This window comes from Lepidochelys olivacea (assembly GCF_965140295.1).
Source record: "Lepidochelys olivacea isolate rLepOli2 genome assembly, chromosome: 1".
NCBI lineage: Eukaryota > Metazoa > Chordata > Testudines > Cheloniidae > Lepidochelys > Lepidochelys olivacea.
Window position 1 is genome coordinate 238675791 of NC_140411.1, and position 20277 is coordinate 238696067.

The 20277-nt window shown below is 38.9% G+C and overlaps 1 long non-coding RNA gene across 1 annotated transcript in view; it reads right to left on the bottom strand.

Annotated features, from left to right (window-relative positions):
* LOC311528775 overlaps nucleotides 1–20277 on the bottom strand; it is a 76519-nt gene that overhangs the window by 2788 nt on the left and 53454 nt on the right. Inside the window, exon 3 of the long non-coding RNA XR_014713692.1 lies at nucleotides 12464–12546. This is a non-coding gene — a long non-coding RNA (uncharacterized lncRNA). The remainder of the gene's footprint in view (nucleotides 1–12463; nucleotides 12547–20277) is intronic.

Sequence of the window (20277 nt, forward strand, 5' to 3'; positions counted from 1 at the left end):
TCTGTTCTCCCTTTCTCATAAAACAAGAAAAAAGGGGACAGTTAGGGAAATTAAAGAAAAGGAGTACTTGTGGCACCTCAGAGACTAACAAATTTATTTGAGCATAAGCTTTAGCTCACAAAAGCTTATACTCAAATAAATTTGTTAGTCTCTAAGGTGCCACAAGTACTCCTTTTCTTTTTGCGGATACAGACTAACACGGCTGCAACTCTGAAACCAGAAATTAAAGATTGGTACATTCAAAACCGATTAAAGGAAATACTTTCCCCCCCTTGGTGCCTAATTAGACTGTGGAACTCATTGCCACAGGATGTCACTGAGGCCAATACCTAGTAAGATTCTGAAACAGAATGGATGTTTATATGGATTATAAGAATATCCAGAATTACAACTCTAAATGCAAACAACACATTGTGGAAGGGATAAAAATCTCATGCTTCAGGGTTTAAATCAATCTATAGCTCATTGGGATTATGCTGAGACCTTCATGGTGAACAACTACACACATTTACCTACTATTGGTATCTTGTACCTTCCTGTTTGAACTCTGGCACTGGCCACTGTTGAAGACAGAGCATGGGTCTGAACCACTATGCCAGTATGGCAAATCTTATCTTCCTAAATGGATGTGCAGAGAGAAACAGAGGACTTGACAAGTCATAGTCTCATATGTGGATGTCAATAATTTTGGATGTGGAATAGGGACCAGATGCTATTCCTGTTGAAGTCAATAGGAATTTTAACATTATATCAGACCCCAAATTAACTGTTTAAATACAATTTGAAGATGGGTCCTAGTACACAAAGGATAGATCCCCTGGCAGAAGAGTAGACTAAATTTAGTAGGAGTCTATGCCAATTGGCATTCCTCATTTTTGTGATAAACATGCAATAGAATGCACTTTGTATTTACTACCTTTCTAGGGCAACTGTTTCTTTAAATGTGCAACAATTTTCATTTTTTTATAAAAAACTAGAAATGTTCATATACTGAACTTCACTCTTTACATGTTCCAATCTGGATATAAACTATATAAGCCAAATCCTGCTCTTTGTGGTAAAGAGGCACTTCTCACTGACTTCCTATACTGTACCTGCACTGCAGTAGGACAGGATATCTACCGAGAACACAAGAATGGTAATTGGAAGACTCTTGTGCCTGCCATTGGTCCACAGTCTGAAGGGAAAGGGGCTCACAACCTTAGCTAGCACATAAAGAGTGGGGAAGAGTACACATGCTGGCAAGAGGAACACATTACTGCATTTGCGAGGAGCCTCACATAGTTATTATGTTCAAGCAATCCCGAACTTTTTCCTAGCCACTCTGTTCTGCACCAGCAGGATAGATCTGGTAACCAGTGTATACCTGGCTCCAGTGTTTTCTCCATCTTCCAGGTTTAGCTCTGGCAATTAATGGCATAATTTAGCCCCACAAAGTGTTTGGAAGTGCAATATATACATACACACAGGGTCACTGAAGAGGAAATTTATAAGAGAAAACAATTTCACAGAGGAAGATGTACTAAAAAGTAGGGCTGGTCAATTTTTTTGGCATATCATAATTCAAAGGGAGGGGGAGGCCAAACGTTCAACTAAATTTTTCCAGGGTTTTGACCATTCTGAGTCCATCAATTTTTAAAAGGTTTACATTGACCACTTCAAAATTTCAAATCCAAAACCAGGATTTTTTTTTTCATTACAAGGTTTCCATCCCCATTTTAAAGCTAGTTTTACTAAAAGTAATATGGTGAAATCTAGACCTAGATTTCAAATACCTCAAGTGTATGAGTGTCAAGGGGTTTGGTTCAGGCTCATCTCTATAGTTTACCATGCATCCCAATCTCTAATCCCCCCCCCCTTGAAATCTGTCCACTTTTCCTCATGGTGGTGCTCATTACCATGCCTCCTCTTAACATGGTTATTTGGTTACAAATATTTATTCCTTTCCATGCTATGGCTGTTCTCATGTAACAGGAATGCACATGACAAAGACATGTTTTATATTTTGATAGTTCCTAGCATGTATCACTGTTTACTTGAAGTAAACCTGAAGGCTGTGGGACATTTTCTATTCAGTTATACCAATGCAAACCCATCAATTTCAAGACCCATGTTTAACTACCATGAGTGGCCAAATAGGTTTTGTGCCTGGGTGAGTAAACTTCTATGACAATTTTGCCAGGACAGGAAGCAGGGAAAAGTATAGGAAGATGTAACAAGATGTTATTTTCCAAGATCTTGTACCAAGATACAGAACAGATTTTGCTGGCTCATGCTGGCAACTAGATCAAGTATGTCCTATTAGCCATAAGGTGCACTAAAGTACCTAGAAACATCCAAACTTAGGAGCAAACTCTGCTAGGAAACTTATTTTTATTTAAGATAATAATAACAAAAGCCCCAGAGATAGGGGACTATATCTAGTCTATGTGTACTGTGCTGTGTTAGAGCAAGGTGAGAATGCCACTTACTTAAAGTAGATTATCATGTTCCCCACATCACATTATTGGCTGTAAAAAGAATTATTGAAAATAGGGGACAGAAAGTTGTGTGTGTGGTGAGAACCTATTTCCTCGATTAAAGCAGCATTCCGAATATTTTAAAGGGGTCTACCCTCTGACTCTGCTTAAAGTATTTAAAGAGGCTGGTTGTGGGAAGAAAGTCATGAAAAAAATAGCATACTTATGTGTTATGTCCTTAATTCCTGCCAAACATGAAAAATTGTTATGAAAATTCATCAGCCCAGGCACAAAACCTGCTCTCTCATTCTTCCCAAGGAGATGCCAATAGGGTAAAATCTACTGTTAGTTTTTAGCTCATCAGAAACATTCCTTGCCTCAGGTTAGTTGGTGGGTAGAATTTCACAAGGCTACACACTCAACCTCTGCCCAAATTCAAGTACATGTTTTGGTACATAAACTCAGAAATATAGAAATATTCAGGAATAAATCACAGAAATATCGCACATATGTTTGTTGGGCAATATAAAATGGTTTCTATGGAGGTCATTAAGCAATGCCATTGCACTGAAGAAGGTCATATTGCAAGCCAATCCACAACCTCTGGTCCACCCACAAGTGGAAGTGGATAGAAGATTTTGAGAGCACTGAAAATCTCCACAGTGCTTCATCATTATTTAGTGTAGTGTTTCTTCCCCAGTCTCATGAACTCCAGGCTCCTATTTACACCTATGGGGCCACCAGGTGGACCATCAAGTGATGATAAAAAACATTTAATTTAAGCTCTGTCTTCCTCCATCCTCTACAATAATGGAAGATATGAGGAAGCATGTAAATCTTGGCAAGCCTTGATTCTTTAGGGTCTAAACAGTGGGCACAGCAGCACGACTTTATGATCCAAATTCTTAATTATACTATTACTCCTTTATGTTGCTTTGGCTGAGAAAGGATGTGATTCTTGGGAAGGCCTTGTGGGAGTACACCCAGTATAAGGAGAGTGGGCATCCCCAGCTGGCATCATGGTGGGCTTTCTACTCCACCTCCATTGTAGGAGACATGAGTCCTTTTCCTTTCCAACCTTAGTTTTTCTCTTTCCTATCTCTCTCTCCTTTTTCCTTTTGTCTAGTAAGAATCTGGTTTAGACAGCCAAGACTGCATATTTTGCAACACTGCTGTATGCCTGTGACCAGAAAGAGGCAGTTAAAAACAATACCCTAAATAGCCCAGTTCTGGTACAAGTTTCCCAGGTCTCAGAGTAGCTGGGAAAACAATTGCTGTGTCTGTGTTTTTACAGCAGTGAGGTTGCAAGTGAGAGTCAACACCAGACACAGAAGATATATTTTCTATCTTTGCTATTCTTTTCCCCTCCCTTTTTTGTATTTTTGTCTTGTTTTGGCTTCTGGGAAACAGGATCAGATTTTAACAACAACACAATAACAAGAGTTCCAGCCCAACTCAACTAACTTCTTCCCTTTTCCTCAAAAGGCCTTTAAATTACCATCTTTGATACCATCTAAGAGACTATGAAACAAGGAGGGGGAAGGGGCAGGTACATCTAAAAACTCTCTCTCGCTAAAGGAAAAGGGAATATGGGATCATGGGGCCACAGAAATATAGGGCTGGAAGGGACCTCAAGAGGTCATTTAGCCAAGCCCTGTGCACTGAGACAGGACTAAGTATCTGTAGATGATCCCTGACCTGTGTTCGTCTAACTTATTCTTTAAAACTTCCAGTGATGGAGATTCCACAACTTTTGTTGGAAGCCTATTCCAGATATAAAACTACTCTTTAAATTAGAAAGATTTTCTTAATATCTAATCTAAATCCTTCTTGCTGCAGATTACAGCCATTACTTCTTGTTCTACCTTCAGTGGACCTGGAGAACAATTGATCAGAGTCCTCTTTATAAAAGCACTTAATATATTTGAAGACTGGTATCAGATCCCCACTCAGTGTTCTTTTCTCAAGACTAAACATGTCCAGTTTTTTTAACCTTTCCTCAGGGGTTAAGTTTTCTAAACCTCTTATCATTTGGTTGCTTTCCTCTGAACTCTCTCCAATCTTTTCTAAAATGTGGTGCCGAGAATTGGACACAGTACTCCAGCTGAGGCCCCAATACTCCCAAACAGAGTGGGACAGTTACCTACCATGTCTAACAATCCAGAATTAGATTAGCCTTTTGTGCAACTGCATCACATTGTGATCCTTCTCAGCCCTCCTAACCAGTTATTCCCCATTTTGTAGTTGTGCATTTGATTTTTCCTTCCGAAGTGAAGTACTTTGCACTTATTTTTTATTGAATCTAATCTTGTTCATTTCAGACCAGTTCTCCAATTTGTCAAGGTTGTTTTGAATTCTAATCCTCCAAAGTGCTTGCAACCACTCCCAGCTTTTGTCATTTGCAAATTTTATAAGGATATTCTCTACTCCATTATTCAAGTAATTAATGAGATATACTGAATATTGGACCCAGGGCTGACCCCTGTGAGTCTCCACTAGATATGTCTCACCCAGATTGACAGTGAACCATTGATAACCACTCTTTGAGTATGGTCTTTCATCCAGTTGGGCACCTGCCTTATAGTAATTTCATCTAGACCACACTTCCCTCATTTATTTTTGAGAATACCATGTGGCACTATGTTAAAAGCCTTACTAAAGTCAAGATATATTCTGACTACTGCTTCCCACCTGTCCAGTAGGCCAGTAACCCTGTCAAAGAAGGAAATTAGGTTGGTTTGTCATGGTTAGTTCTTACAATTCCACGCTATCTGATCCTTATAACCCTATTATCCTCTAGGTGCTTACATATTGATTCTTTAATAATTTGTTCCAGTATCTTTCCAGGTATCAAAGTGATGCTGACTGTCTAGAATTCCCCAGGTACTCTTTGGTTCCTTTTTTAAAGATAGGTACTATGCTTGCCCTTCTCCAGTCTTCCGGGTCCTCATCCCTCCTCCAGGAGTTCTCCAAAATAATTGCTAACATTTCCAATATAGCTTCAGATAGTTACTTTTGCCTGCATTCCTTCCCCCTCATTGATAATATTTATTGTGTTGAGTATCTGGTCACCATTAACCTTTTTAATAAAGACTGAAGGAAAATAGGCATTAAACACCTCAGCTTTGTGATGACATCAGTTATTAGCTCTCCTTCCCTGCTAAATAGAAGACCTACATTTCCCTTTATTTTTCTCTTGCTCCTAATGTATTTAAAGAACCTCTTATTATTACCTTTTCTGTCCCTTGCTAGGTGTAAATTATTTTGTGCCTTAGCCTTTCTGATTGTGTCCCAACATGTTGTTAAAATGAAAGCCTTATTTAATACTTTACATTGCTAATCCTTAAATTGTTTTTTCCCTTCTTTTCTGTATCTAAAAGGTCAAAAGGATTTTTAATGGTGTATTTGCTAGGGTAATAAGGAGGTGGAGGTCTCTGTAAACCAAATGACAAACCCTCTTTAAAACTGTTTAATGTTGGATGGTGACATGGTCCTGTCAACACCTTTGATTCTTTGGGCCTGTATATTTCATCTAAATTAATACAACAGTTTAGAAATATCCTTTGTGAGAGTGTATGTGTGTGTGTGTGTGTGTGTAAGTAATCAGTTGAAAATATCTGCTCAATGTGTAGCAACAGTCAAAAAAGCTAACAGAATGTTAGGAACCGTTAGGAAAGGGATAGATAGTAAGAGAGAAAATATCATAATGCCACTATGTAAAGCCATGGTATGCCACACCTTGAATGCTGCATGCAGTTCTGGTCTCCCCATCTCAAAGAAAAAAAAAAGATATATTAGAACTGGAAAAGGACAACAAAAATGATTAGGGGTATGGAACAGCTTCCATATGAGGAGAGATTAAAAAGGCTGGGACTTTTCAGCTTGGGAAAGAGACAACTAAATGAGGATCTGATAGAGGTCTATAAAGTCATAAATGGTGTGGAGAAAGTGTTGTTTACTCCTTCACATAACACAAGAATCAGGGGTCACCCAATGAAATTTATAGGCAGAATGTTTAAAACAAACAAAAGGAAGTATGTCTTCACAGAGTGCACAGTCAACCTGTGGAACTCATTGCCAGGGGATGCTCTAAAGAGAAAAAAAATAACTGGGTTTAAAAAAGAATTAGATACGTTCATAAGTCCATCAATGGCTAGTAGCCGAGATGGTCAGGGATGCAACCCCATGCTCTGGGTGTCCTAAGCCTCTAACTGCCAGAAACTGGGAATGGATGACAGGGGATGGATCATGTGATAATTGCCCTGTTTTGTTCATTCCCTCTGAAGCATCTGACATTGGCCACTATTAGAAGAGAGGATACTGGGCTAGATGGACAATTGGTTTGACCCAGTATGGCCGTTCTTATGTTCTGTGTTATCACCAAAATGCTTTATGAGAATTAACTAAATCAATATCACAGTGCTGAAGTGAGCTGAATATTGCCATGTTCAGATAGTGAAAATTCTGCCATTATTATCTTTATCTCCATTTTTTGTGTACTCGGGTTAAGGCACCTGGGCCCAGAGCCTCAAAGTTACTTCAGAGCCCAACTCCCATTGATTTTAGTGGGAGTTAAGTGGCTAGATACCTTTCAGGTTCCAATTGCTGTTATTTTTGTCTTCCCTTACTCTTTTCCTCCTATTGTGTAGTGCACTCACTTAAGGCATCTAGTCTCAGGCCCCTGTCCTGCAATATGCAGGCCGATCATTGGTGCCTCCATTGAGTTCAGCGGGACTCCCAGCAGGCACAATGACCTTCCCAGACAGAGCCAGTTGCAGGATCAGAGCCGTAAACCCCGATTACGGAAAGCATCCCATTTAACTCAATGGGACGTACGAAATGGTAAGTGCAGTCCTGAATAGGTTTAAGTGCTTTCCTGCACTGGGGCCTCAGTATGTAAACTCTGTGGAGTAGGGAAGATGCCTATGTGGTTGTATAGACAATGAGCCCCAGATTGGGCATTTGGGTGGTACCAGAAGAGAAATCATACAGATAATAAAATGTACCTCACAGGCAAAACTACCTAGGGCTTTTTGTCAATCACAGGTGACCTGCCACTGGGCAGGAAGATAACAGGTGAGCAGAAGGGAAAGACCAAGTTTTTGTATGAACGTAAGCAGGTCAAGTTTGTTTGAATCTCTGAGGAGTAGTTTACTGCAGAACTAAGCCCCATTTCAGGAAAACATTTAAGCACATGCTTAAATCCATCCTTATCCAGTTAAGCATATGTTTAAGTGCTTTCCTGAATTCAGGGAGATGATTGCTCTTTTCAAATTCTCCCAACTCCCGTTTTTGTCTCTAGTTGCTCCTGCTTTCTTCTCAACATGCTCTGGAGGCCTTTATCTTATTTGTCAATGTTTGATACTAAAATAAAAAGGTGTTAATCTTTGCAATGACCTTTCTGCTTTATTTCTACTAGAAAAGGGATGTTGTATCTTTTGTAAGTAACTTCAAGGTGAGATATTCTGCAGCTTTCAAACGTATGCTTTTATCCAGTTAATCATTGTGCATTACCTACTTTCATCAATGGTCGGAAGCTTAATTCCAGGATTACTCATCCACACGAAAAACCAAATAGAAAAATCAGAAGTATAGACCCAAACAATAGAACTTTTATACCAGGATAATTAGAAAAGGAACCTACTACCCAGGATTATAATTAGTGACTAACATATTAAATGACCTTTAACATTTACCTTAAGCCCCGGATTTCTAGAAAACCAGCAAGGTTATGAATGCCATATTAGTAATCTTTAATCTTTATTACTGCTGTGGACAGAATTTTAATGATTTTTAAATAGGCAGCGGTCACTAACATATCCCTATTAAAATAAAAAAAAATCTCATAAAAAATTAAATGGATTAAGACTTCAAATGTACCATCATCAAAAGTATTATCTAATTATGGAGTTCAGTGAACAGGCCAAGTGAAATGGTTGGTAATATTAGTTACTTACCACATGGGAATGCCCAGGATTTATGCACAAATAGATTCTGCTTCTGTTGCAACATAGTAATTAAGAATTTGTCAGGGAAATTTGACCCTCTAGGGTAGAAATTACTTTGTAAAATAAGAATGGCAGAGCACTAGTCTCCTTGCTGCACATAATTTAACTTGATTATTTATACATCAAAGGGAGTCTGCAGTGACTGCAGTATAATATTTAAGTAGAGGGATATTAGAGAAAGAAGCATCTAGTGAAATCTTTTTCCCAAATCTCCGTGAGAAAATAGAGGAAATTTTCATAAAGCATTTCATTTTGCATATAAATTGGTGCCTAGATTGTGCCTGTGAATTTACTGCTGTCAAATTTAATTTTTCTTTAATTCTTCAGGCCCAGATGTGAAAGGCTCTGTGTGCAGGATGCAATTTTCAATGCTTACAGGTAGCACCCAGATCAATAATGTGTCTTTATGAGAAATTACCGTTAATGTTATTGAGTATGCATTTTGCTTTATAGGATAATAAGGTAATATGAAATGCCAATTCATTCATTAGGAAAGAGCTAAGTGCTTAAATGAAATGGGTGACAGGTCTGAAAAAAGATGTAGTTGTGGGCAGGAAGTCAAGAATGGATTTTTAATGACCTAATACCAAAAGGTTTTAACCACTTATTTGCATTTGCTTCCTATAAACAATATTAACTTTAAAATAAAGCCCTTTGAATATTTAAATTGCAGTAAGCAATTCTACTTGCAAAGACTATTAAGAGATGTTAGATTTCCGGGAAGCTTTCAGGTTAGTGTTTTTTTAGAAACAATGAAATGAACTATTATCTGATATAAAAATTAAAACATGAATTTAAATTGACAGGGATACAGTGAGGCAAAATCAAAAGTTTACTTTGTGAAAAATTATTTAAATACAGTGTATTAAACATTTTGCACTCCCAGCTCAGTAATCTAAAGCAATAATCAACATTAAATTAGGATCCCGATGAACTGTTGAGGATAGAAATTGGAGCCTGTTCAAACCCAAACACCATGAGTTTTCTTTGGCAACATACTGCTGCCTTTTTAGACTCCTGTACTGTAATCCTTCATAAACCCAGGAATCAACTGTTCTCAACAGTAAGAGTAAAGCTTTTCTGAGAGAGTTTTCTCAGGGGCTAGTCTGAGGCTGTGGAATGATTTCCCTAAAGAAATAGGGTCATCACAAACCTCAGCACCTTTGGCTCCAAGGGCAAGGCACATTGCTTTGACCTTGCCTTCTCTAATATACACATAGCAACAGGTACATATTTTAAAACCAACCAACCAACCATCATATATTTCCAAAACAAGACACTCCACTGTGTACGCTTCTTCTGGGGAGAGGATGAGAGACCAAGCATCATGAGACAGATGTGTAATCACTTTGCTTAACATACTACTGAAAGGTACTCAGATATTACAGTGATTACTGAAGTATAACAACCTATATAGAACATAGAGTGAAGTTCATTAATCTTTTGGGAGACTTCAATGGGACCCTATTCTCAGTTGAGTCCAAACTCAGCTTTCAGTCTCTAGTTTTGCATGGTTTTCACTAAGTAGTGTTTCTCTTTGTTGGATCCCAGAAGTGCAACGCAGTGGGTAAAAACTGTGCCAGAAGGCAATAAGGCCCAGATCCTCAAAGGTATTTATACCCACCCGCACACCCCTCTTTGAGGATCTGGGCCCAGAGGATCTGGTCCAATGCACACTCAAGTCAATATTAGTTCTTTCATTTACTTCAATGAATACTGGATCAGACCTTGAAAGAATTAACACTGGGTGTCTCACTGTACTTAGAAGGAGTGCTGACTGTTCTGTATCACTTCTGGGTTATCTTTATTTAACCAGTTACCTTGTTAGAATCCTGCTCTTGCTGCTCCTTACTGTACCACAGCACTAGACAAGCCTCCATAAAGCAAACAAATTGTGTACAAACCCCTGGAACCTAAAAATGCAAAGTATCACCCAACCCTATTTATGAAATGCATAAATAGAAAATAGTCTTTGGAGAAAATAGTAGAACCCATATGTTCCAGAATTACTCCTAATTTAAAGCATTCTTTAAATGGATAGAAATTTTGTGTTCTAAAACTTTAGGCTGAGCTTTTCAAAGCTGCCCAAGGGGTTTGGATGCCTGTTTTCCATTATAAGTAAGGATCTCTTGGGCAGCTTTGAAAATGTCACCTTACAGTTTACAATGGATGGCATTAAAACTCAATATTTGCCATCCCACAAGAATATAGTAAGATACCATAGTTATCGGAGGCACCTTGAGATGGATGAGCTTGGATGCCCAGCATTTTAATGGCTCACACTGTAAAAACAAAAGACAGCTACTAGAAGGACCATTAAACCTTGATTTGTATTTCAACTTTTCCTTTCCATGTCTGTGCCTGAAGTTTCTTCTTCTTTTTTTAACTTCTAAGTAGGACACTTCTGACCTTCTACAACTCAAACTATAAAGAGAGGACTTTCTCTGACATTGTTTGAGAATAGGCTGTACTTTTTTTTTAAGGAGCCTTCCATTGATTTTTAGCCTTCAGAAAACAATGGTGCCTTCAGTTGCATAATCTCACAAGCTGCAGTAAAAGGAGAGTGCCCCCATTTCTAGAGCAAAGCATGTACCTGAAGTAGATAGCAGCGTGGATAGTCTCACCAAAGTCACAATGGCCAAAGGAAAGCTTTGGAGTATCTCAGCTGAAATCCCTCTCTTTGGGAGGTTGAAGGTGGAGGAGGAACTGTACTATTATTAATCTATATTACAGTAGTGCCTAACAGACCCAACTGAGTTTGAGGCACCATTAAAACAGGAATGGATAAACTGATTCAGATGTGTGTGAAAACAGAATTAGCCTTTTCACCCCCCGGGTTTGGTAATCTAGACAGCTTTCCGTAATGACCATCTACAGAACTCCTGTTAAATTTACAAAGGGGAGTGGAGGGAGGAAACGGTAGAAAATTGAATAACTATTAAATAACACACTACTTATATACCTGCCTCATTGCCATGATGTCCTATTTTGTCGAATGTAAGCGTGTACTCAGTATGCTTAAACTGCCAATTCATACCTCATCTTATTCTTCTTGTGCTGCCATCTTCCCTAAGCTCCCTTTAGTGTTCTTTTGTAGCATTGCCTTTACTCCTCCTGCACTGTACTGAGGAAACCTTTTACCATTTTGCAGCACTCAGGAATAGATCAACTTGCCTGGGTTAACATACAAAGTGACACAAAGCCAGCCATTCAAGGATAAGGGGAAGCCTCTGAATAGGAGATCTGCAGAGAAACTACTCACTTTCGAGAGACAAAGATGACCAGTTTATAGTCCTGTGTCCACCAAAGAGGAATGACATAAAACTCCCAGCTCAGACATGAAAAATAAGGAAGTTGTCAACTAATAGCTAACTTGCTACAGTAGTTGTTTAGGTAACCTCCATGGATATTTCTGCTAGGCCACTTCCTGAAGGAAAACTGCCATTTCCAGCAGTAACTTCTACATTGTAAGTGTTCCAAAGACAAAGGGACCCTGGAGAAGCAACTGAGAGTTCCCAGCCAGCTCCCACTCTGACCTTTCATCTACAGCCTCCAGAGCATTTTAACTTCCAAAATCAGAGAGGTACTTAAAGTTGACTGATCATTTTGACAGAAGGGCAATGTACTTATATACAAACACTCACAGGTATTACAGGTGAGATAATGCCATCAGCCTTTCAGATTTGTTAGAACCGATATCAGAGTAGAAAAATTAGTAACTTAGATGCAAGTATAATAAAATCAAAAGGGTTTCAAAGGGGAGATGTGGTATATGTTTTGAGTAAGCACGCTTGCTATATTCGTAGCTGCACCTATAGCAACAGACATCATGAGAAGAGGTCTCTAATTTGTCTGACTGTTCCTAGGTACTGCCTATAGTGCTTGGGCAAATTGCTTAACTTAGAAAAAGAACTACAGAACTACTGTTTCTCCTTCTTCATGGACCTTATCATTCTCTGCTCTCTTTCCTGATCTCACTGCTAGGCCATCACTCACCTGTCCTCTGTCTCTTCATAGTGGCACCGCTGTTGCATCAAAAGCATTTTCCTCTGCTGCTCCAGGCATCTGGACCATGCTTTCTGAGACAAGCACATTGACAATTTATATAGACCCTAGATCTCATAATTTCACTCTCCCTCTACCCCTTCTTTATTTACAATCAAAACATTTCTGAGCTACAGTTTATATAGTGTATACATGCTGTGTAACATGCACATTGTTAGTGAAGGCCAAATCTTGTGATCTTTTACATCTGCAAATAGTTTCTTTGAAATTAAAGGAACTTAGAACCTGATCCAAAGCCCAGTGAAGTCAGTGGGTATCTTTCCATAGACTTCTATGAACTTTAGATCAGGGTCTTAATAAGCTGTGCTCACATGCATCCATATGAGGATCTAGCTAAAAATCTGCAGGCTGGAGAAAGGCCTGCATCGGTCACTGGTGGTCCATGGACTGCAGTAGGAGAATCACTGAGATAAGATACTATTCACTGCTTACCCCAAATTTCTGTGTAGCATTGCTGTAGAATGTTAAACAGCTGCTGTGTTCCACAAAAGGTAGCTGCAGTTTCATGATTCCTTTTACTAATCTATAAAGTGCTTTGGGATCCATCTGAATAAATGAATTTCCATAGAATGTAAATGACCATTATAATTACTATTAATTTGCATGCTGTGGGATGCAATGTAACCCAGAACATAGATTCTCTGTTGATTTATCTCTGAAATAATATACATTCAGTTCAACCATGCATCTCAGTCATGTCAGGGAAAGTAGAGCACAATCTATTATATTAGTCAAATGAACAGTATATATACTATTTCCGGACTGAACAGCAAGTTATCACAAAAGTGAAAGTTGCTTTTTCCAGTTCCCTTCCACACTTGGTTTCACCAGTCATTTAGTGCTATAGGGACAGATTTTCGAACAAATAAGCACACTGTTACATATGCAAATTCTAATTGCTCTTTTGTTTTATCATTACTGGTCAAGACTAGAAGTGGAAGTGTCAAAAGTCTGTGGTATTTGCATTTATAAAGCAGGAAATATAAGCAAAATCAAACTAGAGTTGGCTGAAAACTGTAGAAACAATGTTCATGGATATTCAATTGAATTTTGAATGGCTGTTCAGTTTAAACTTTATACTGCTCCTATTTTTGCTATTTGCAAGCTTCCACACAAATCTGTGATTGCTAGCATGATCGGTTAGCAAACAGCTACTCATAATGGGTAAAATTCTCTTCTGCATAGAGAGCTAGCACAACAAAAGTTCCACTTAAGCCCTCAACGTAGGTCTTAAGTGGAATTTATGCATGCATCAGCCTTATTCTGGCACTCTGTAGCAGGGTGAATTTCACCCCAGATGAAAACTCATATTTGCAGATGAAGTAGTGTGTTTGTGCATGACAAAGAGAATTGTTTGTCACTATTTGTTCTTCTGTTTAAAAGTTTACACTCATTCAGTGAAGGAGTAGATCAATACCATTCAACTTAGGTGACCAAGCACATACTGCCAATGCTCCAGCATGGAAGCTGAACAATAATAGTGAATGAGCAGGTAAAAGTGACAAAGAAAATACTTCTTAACTCTGCTCTGGATATACTTTCACGAACAGCTCCTGTATCACAATACAGATTAGCAAGTGGCATGTACTCCATACGTGGAGTTGGGGCATACATAAACCTGTGTGTATCTGGCACATCGGTGTTTGGTTTTCATTTATTAGCTAGCTGCTTTTGAATGATTAATGAATTGTAAAATAAATCTCTCCCCCCTGAATAATATAGACAGTGATAGGAGCACCCAGTGTACCAGAGCAATCCAGCCTCCCACCCCCCCCACACACACACAAATGCTGGGACCCCAAGTCAAGATGGCTCAAAAAATTCTCTTCAGTCTTAAGGAGGAGATGGACAGAAAGGAGAGTTCTTGCCTCATCAACAAAACTTAGCACCCTTTCGCAAAAACATAGGCACCTGTTTGTCAAACTACTTGCGTGATTCTTTCACTCGACTTTGAAAGAAAGCTGCCCCTCTCACAGGCAGACTCAGAGTGACATCAGACATATTTAAAAAATAGTTCAAAGACAGATCTGGGCAGAAACTCTCCCTTTTCTCTTAGAGCCTCTATGTATAAAGGCTGTGCTCTCAGCTACGTGAACTAACATCAGCGTTATCAGTGAGTACCAACAACCGGTACAATTATTGCATTACTTATTGGTAAATTAACAGCTCTTTGTTAAGAGTTACCCATTTTTTAAAAAAAATCTGTTTCAGCCACACCTAAAATAAAGTAAAACACAAAATGAAACAGTTTCTCAGTTGTATCTGAGGGCTCGCAGCCTAACCTTCATAAGATTTAAACCCTATACTATAAATTAAATGTACATTAAATTGTAATCTTTTTAATTGGGGCCAATCCCATGCCGTGATTTAACAAGATCACAGTGGTGGGCACACTGCACAAGGCAAACAGTGAAAGAATGCAAAGAAAATTATACAAACACAACCAAGGTCAGTGTGACCTAAAGGCCGACCACCAACTAGATGGTAGAACATTGAATACAGGGATTTGACTAGGCTGGTCTTAATGGAGTGACAAGCCACAGACAGGAATGTATGGTGAGAGTGTACTGCTCCCACATCTGTAAAGGTGGGCTGAGCTAAAAGAAGATATTAAAATGTGGTGGCAAGAGGCTGAATGTGCAAACCAGGAAATGGTTCAGATCTGGACTCTCTTTCAGCCAAGCCTACATGTTTCAATTAAAAGGCATGGGGGCAGAAAGATCAAAAGTTGCCCAGTCTCTCTTATGCACTATTCAGGGCACCAGCTGTGAGGATTTGGGGGCAGTTACTGGAATTTTCACAGGAAGGCTCTGTGGCAGGATCTAAACACAAAGACAACTGAGAAAGCAGAAGGGTGGGGTCTGGTTGCAGATTTCTTTGTCATCTGGGCCAGGAGTAAGCATTAGGTGCTATAAGAAAGAGCTGGATGGAGGAAAGAGAGATGAGTTAGACAGGACAAATTTTATAGGAAAGGGATTCCTAGCAAAAGCAGGAAACCTTAAATGGTTTGGGATATTTGATTCAGATTAGATATTCAGAATTTAGCCAGTCTCTAGTGTCTAAGGGACATTATTTGTGAACAGACTTTCTCACAAGATCTTCAGTAACCTCTTCGTGTTTTGGCTGGGTGGTGCCACCGTCACCATTTTCCTTGCACAATTTTGGCACATCTACTTGATGCCAACTTGAACCCAGAAATGCAGAGACAAATGTGGAATGATTTTTATTTTATTAAAAAAATAATAATAATAAAATAATCAGGTTTTGGGTCATCTCCCCTCCTTCAACCTTCTCATATTTTTTTCCATTCCTCTGCAAACGGTATCTTTTTACATCCCCCCAAGAAATGAGACACAGAGTTGGGACAGTGGTAAACATGCTGCTTGTACTCTATTACATTGAGAATGCTACCCCGGTTACTCAAAGCTCAGCACCTCACTTAGACTGGGACAAAACATTAAAATGATCTTATCTGTCAACAGACACTCTAAAAAATTCTTCCTGATATGTTCTAAAACCTTTTTATTATAACTTCTCACCACCTGGATGTCACGATCTTGAGTTAGTCCATTTCAATGTGTATTTATTTTCTGTTAATGTTATAACTTAGATAATTCAAGAGGATGGAAAGGGTGTTTGGTTCTATCCCTAAATGTCAACCATTTAAGTGGTTTGACTTTTATTTTCTATTTGCTTTGGTCAGTGTAAATTTCTATGGGTTTTGCTGGTTGGGGGAAGGGGATTTGGAGATGTGTAGTTCTTGGTTATTAATATTTGACTTTGTTAGTGCTATCTGTTTACTGTATGGCTCCCGGAAAAAAGTACTTAAACACGTGATATGTAGGATCATTCCTTGTGCCTGAAAACTCTCTGCACTGTTTAGCCTCGGAATTGCCATTTGGATATTTTGTTTCTGTTTAACATTGGCTCAGTTTTACTTTATTATTTTATGCTTTACTACATTTAATATATTTGGGTGCTCAGGTGTATTGACAGAATGCCATATACTATGCTTTTGATGAGCTTAAAGACAGGCTGTTATTGTGCAGCATATTACTGGAGTAGGACTTAGCTCTTTCCCTATGATCTATTTACACTTACAGGGACAGATTCTGCAAGTCATTGGAGCTCTGTCCTAGGGCACGGAGTATGCCAGTGTGGATCTAGTTGCAGGATCTGATCTTTAAAGCAGAAAGGACTGATTTTTAAACAGGCCAGTCTTGTAATCTTTAATCATAGCTCCTTTACTTTAGTAGGAATTTTGCCAGCGTAAAGATGGAGTAAGGACTCCAGGATTCAGCCCAAAGGAGAATATTGATATCAGCTTTAATATCTGGAGGTCAATACTTACACTTGACAGGGAGTGATATTTATTGCTATAGTAAAATTGCCTTATTTTATAGAGAACTGAAGCTGTTTGAAGTTTGTTGTTTTTTTAACAATACATGAAAACGTAGATTTGGGGAGTGGCGGTAATGGAGGCATTTTGTACTGTGAAAAATCAGTTTGTGGTCAACTGCTTTTTGCAATCACAAAACCATTCCTTCCTTACTTCCCCTCTCATGAAAAACGAAGAGATCTTCTCATCCCATCTTTTCATTTGGCCCATTTGCACATGATAGGTCTGGATCCAGATTCAAATGATCAAAGAGCTCCAAGGGGTTGGTTCCCGTATACTTCAAATGGGACGTTCCCCCCTTTTACTTGAGTGTTTGTTTACTGAAACAGGTGACTGAAGAAAAGAAGCACAGACATCCTCACTGCCAAGGGTCTTAGACTTCTTTGGAACTGCTGCTGTAGCCTTATTATTTCATTGGTAATGAGGACGCTGTACACTGCACAAAGTAGCGTGTAGTTATGCTGGGCAGCCACTGGGTGTCAGCATAAATGCAAAAGCACTGCAGGAATTCATTAACATGCTATGATTTAGTCTGTGGATGTTGCAACGATTCATAATGTGTTCATGACAACACTGAACAGAAGATATCAGATGGCACTTTGCTATTATGAAGAATAAATAGGTAAGTGAACACCTTTGAAACTATATAAAACTTCTAGTCAGACGGGAGAATAAAACAAGACTCAAATCTTGTTCCTCTTTCTCCTCTCCCCTCCAGAACTGATTTTCAGTTAGCTGTTAAAAACAGATTAGCCTAATAATACAATGCTTGAGTCAACTTGTGGGGTTATTACTAGGGCTGTGTAAATTTTAGTAATGAAGACTGAAACTAGACAAAACTCATCTTTTTGCAAATCTGAAATTTGGGCCACATTCCCTGAGGTTTGCAATCCTTACCGTGAACTTGGATTAAGGTTGGTAGTTTTGACTGGGTTTCACTGGTTTATTTACACACATACGGACCAGGAATAGGTCCTACAGAGCTAGGTGCTGGGCCAAGACATAAGAGTCCTTGTGTTAACTTGAATTTCATAAATAAAAATAAATAAATCATTCAATCAATCCAAAGCTCAGGATGTTTTGTTTTGTTTGTGACACGATTAAGATAGATCTGCAATAGTGTACAGAGTGTAGATTCAGATTTAGGACCCTAACAAATATCAGGATTTTTTTATTTGGGGTTGCAGTTGTGCCTGTCTCTAAGTAAAAGGTCTGATAGCATGTCTTCTGTCTTTAGAGTGGTGTTCTAGTCAAATCTTGGGATGGGCCAAGCTGGTTGAAATAAAGCAATGCATCCTCATGAACTCAAAGCAAACCCAGATCTTTGAGAATGTGAAATGAACATTGTAGATAAATATTTCTGAGCCCTGTAGAGATTACAGAGACCCAGAATATTGGTATCAGGATGGCAGGTTTCAGAGTAACAGCCGTGTTAGTCTGTATTCGCAAAAAGAAAAGGAGTACTTGTGGCACCTTAGAGACTAACCAATTTATTTGAGCATAAGCTATGCATCCGATGAAGTGAGCTCTAGCTCACGAAAGCTTATGCTCAAATAAATTGGTTAGTCTCTAAGGTGCCACAAGTACTCCTTTTCTTTTTGGTATCAGGATGAATGCCAAACTGCCTTTATTTCCTGTTTACACAGACCTTTATCTCCTTGTTATATAACCCCAGTGCTCCTCGGGACTAGTGGCTGAAAATCTTCACAACTAGTACGACAGGCCCCAGTGCATTTTTATGGTTTACACCAGAAATGGAAATAGTAAAATAAAGCAAGAAAGGGTATTCATGTGGCACTTGCAGCTGAGACAAAACTAGGACTGGAAAGGAGCAGACAAAATAGGTAAAATCAAAAAAGATCTCAAAGTTTTGATAATGTATTTTATTCTTTCATCCCAAAGCCAAAGCCAAACCAAAATACATTTGATAATGTATTTTATTCTTTCATCCCACAAAGTTGATAAAAACATAAATCAACACTGATGTGCAGCCACCTCTGGAACATCATGTGGCAGCTTCAAAAGGGCAAAATTCTGTGGGGAGCTAAGCTTCCTTTTAACTTGTATTAACTTGTATGAGAGCTGAGGGTAGAGAATGAATATTGGGATACATAGAGGAGTTTGTCTAGGGCACCTGCGACAACACCCTTACTCGTGGGAATTGTTCATTACTAGCAACAAAGTATTAACTCGTGTCTCATTCTGCACAGCAGTCTGATTAAAATAACAAAGAATAGGAAATGTACCAATTTACTCTTTCTTTTCCCTTTCCTCTTTCCTCCTTCTCCACTGCCCTTTACAGTACAGGAGGTCATTTTAATTCTACTCAAAATTACTTTTCTACAAATGTTTGTAATTCTGACCAGAGCATCAGACTTTATTGTACAGGCACCCAGTAAGCAACACTACAAAGGTTACAGGAGAGCAGCAGCTTTAACTCCGTTGTTTTGATTTGTACACAAATTGTCAGCCCAGAAGCAAACATTTTTTAACACTGAATTACGTAAAGTGTGTGATTTGGAAGGACTTTTTTAAATCCACAGCAATTAAAATAGAATTATAAAACCTGCAGTTACTCAAGATAGTTTCTCCAAATGGCACAGTAGAAATGTTTATTATGAATTATTTGTATGACAGTAGCTTCTGGATTCCCCAATCAATGATCAGATCCACAGTGTGCTAGGTGCTGTACAAATAAGTGATAAAAAGACAACTCCTGGCCCAGAGAGCTCAAAATTAGATTAATAGATTCCAAGGCACTGGCACTCCTGTGTGTCATCTGAGGGGTCTGACACCACAAATCCACATGACCTGTCCCTCACTCCCCCCCCCCCCCCACAGCCACCTTCCACTCTGCCTTGGAGTGTGGTGCTCTGGCATAAGGTTCTGCAGTGCAGATACATTAGCAGAGTCCTGCGCTCCCCACCCCACCTTGAGCAGCAGAGCTGCTATATTTGTTGTCTTGGCAATAAGTGGGCTGAGTTTGTATGTGCTCACAGGGGTAGAAAGCATAGGAGCATCATTTAACCCTTGGAATACATTGTGAACTGGTACACAGAAAACAGTAAAAGACAAACATATTCTGATGCCTACAATCAAGCAGTGTCCATAAATTAATTTTCAGCTCTAAAAAACTGACTGACTATCTTCTATTATTGAAAAACAAGATATTTTCCAATTAGGAAAGAGGACAAGAAAGAAAAGAAAGAAAGAAAAAAACCTTCACATAGTTTTGGACGGTCGGCCATCATGATATGGGACCAGGAAAGAACATCTTAGTAGCCTTCATTCCGAATGCCTTTGATTTGTCATTTTAAGTTACAGTTTTACTTTACAGAATTTCAGC